General features: G+C 40.6%; 1 pseudogene; it reads right to left on the minus strand.

Moving 5' to 3' along the window:
- Positions 1 to 324: 324 nt before the first annotated feature.
- Positions 325 to 1,669, minus strand: LOC123956062 (annotated as a pseudogene).
- Between the last annotated feature and the right edge of the window lie 741 nt (positions 1,670 to 2,410).

The raw sequence follows: 2,410 nt of genomic DNA on the forward strand, positions 1-2,410 counted from the left end.
TTGTCTTATAAATAACCTCTCAGCCTTCAATCATCTTCTCTTCTGTGAAAAGTTCCTGGTGCTTTTAGACATTATTAATAAAGTTTCAGCAGTCATTCTTAATAAAAATCCCATAACCAAAATAAAAATGTAATAATGACTTAAAAATGATAATCTAGCAATAATATTCACATTGTTAATGTTTCACCATTAGTTTTAAATTCAAGAATCTATCACTGACACCCATTGATTTTCTTTTTTTTTTTTTTTTCTCCTCTTTCAATGTTCAGTTTCTTTACTAACTCTCATCTCTCTAAAGACATCTGGGTCAATGGCAAGAGATGATCACTTAAAGATACTGCTCTGATTGGAGACTTTGCTCACATGCTGGAAGATCCCCTCCCAGGAAAAGCACTCTCAAACCATTCTCTGGGTCTCTTGCTTCCAGGATCTAGTTCATAGCCTTGGACTCTCAAAATGGAGTGACTACTCTTAGTTCCAAAGAGGCAGACACTTATAAAGGCATTCTTCCTTAGCTTATCTAGGCACTGGAACATCCCATTGATGAGGTTGCAACCATGAAGTTCTAAGTGAGCTCTTCAAAGAAGGAGTTCTTGGAGTATCACAGGGACCAGCCATCCTTATCAAACTACAGCAGCACCACAGAAAGGGTATCCTTGTTGGAGCATTTGCACTTAAAGCCATTCAACACAAAGGTCATCTTGGTCAGGTGAGCAAAGGAGTCCTTGGCCTTCAACTTAGCAGGCAGTACCTGCTCATCTTCACCCATCTCCTCAGCAACAGGGACAGTCCTCTTTACACTCTGGCTGGGGATTCTGCTTTACTCCGGTGAACCTTTCTCTTTCTGTGAGGTATCCATTGGAGGCTACATGTCTGCAAACATTTTAACATCAAACTGGGCTATCTTCTCACAGAGTTTCACCTTCCCTGAACAGTCTGGAAATGGGACTAGTCAATGCATATAAGGAACCAGTGGCTAATATTGGGGGAGGTCTGGTTGAAAGAAAGCCCAGGACTTGTTGATGGAGCCACTGCAGGGTTCAGACAACTGTGATATTAGCCAACGTCATGTGTTCGCCATCAAAAAAAGTCCTCGTTTTCAAGTGAGCACCCAACAGCCCCAAAAGTTACCCCACCTCCTCATTTCCATGCTCTGTATACTGCTTGTTGTGGCATATGATGCCCAAGGTGGGCAGGTACTGACTGGCTGGTGGCACTATGCTGCTATCAACAAGTTCACCCAATGTGTCACCTGTTGTTTCTAGGATGCATCCTGGCAGCTCCTCGTTGCTCACAGAGTAGGCAGTGACATTGTTCTCAAATACACAGGATCCATGGTTACCTTAACGTGCTAGAAACTTGCTGGAAATTTATGGAGACATTTAGGGGTGTAGTTGGTTTGGGCAAAGTGGAAGTGGGGAGCTACGGACAGCATGCCAACCTGAACCCCACCATACTGAGCTGCAATGAGGGCCTTGAAGTTCTTCTAGTTTCCAGGATATACATAAAGGATTCCAGCCACCGTGGTGATTGCACAGAGAAAGGGCCACTGATTCTTTGCTAGCAGCTTTTGATTTATCCTTACATCTTCATTCCAGCCATCACTGCCATCCCATTCTCTTGTTCTTTTGACAGCACCATTGTGAGTGATATCTAATTGATCACCCATCTAGATCATCTTCAGTCCTCTCTTGTGTATTCCCAGAATACTTTTTTGAAAATTCATATCTAAGTGTGACACATATCCACTTAAAACATTTCTATGTTTCCATAGCACTCATTGGACAAAATTCATCATCATCTGATTGATGTAGAAGATCTCCATTATCTGGTCCTTAACTTTTGCTGCAAATGATTGCTGACAATTTCTGAACTTTACCTCCTCTGCCAGACAAAACTATTTATGGTTTCTCAAAGATATAAAAGAGTTTTCTGTTTGTGTACCTTGGCATATGTTCTCTCATTTTGAAAAGCTCTTCTGCCTACTTAAGGACCTGGAAAATGGCTACTCAACTCTAACTCAAGTATATTGTCTGTATGAAAATGTCTCTGACATCCCAGTGTTTGTCATTTATTACCTCCTTGTATTTCCCTTCCATATTTTATAAGCTCTTATCACAGGCACTCTTTACATTGTTCTGAAACCAATTTTTTATGTGAAACAAGTTGATCATTTTGAGCTCCTTTACTATTAACTTCTAAAGAAAAATCTAAACAGACATATTTTTAATCACTTGACACCCCACCCCTACTCTCAAAGCCATAGAAAACCAAACAATGGGATGATTTCCAAATCCATGGTTTCCTGGTCAATCCACTGAACAGAAAACACAGATCAACTAGGTGATCATATTTTATCTTTCAGGAACTTGAACTGGAAAACGTTGGAGCAATAAAGTAGCTTTTAGCA

This window comes from Meles meles, chromosome 14 (assembly GCF_922984935.1).
Source record: "Meles meles chromosome 14, mMelMel3.1 paternal haplotype, whole genome shotgun sequence".
NCBI lineage: Eukaryota > Metazoa > Chordata > Mammalia > Carnivora > Mustelidae > Meles > Meles meles.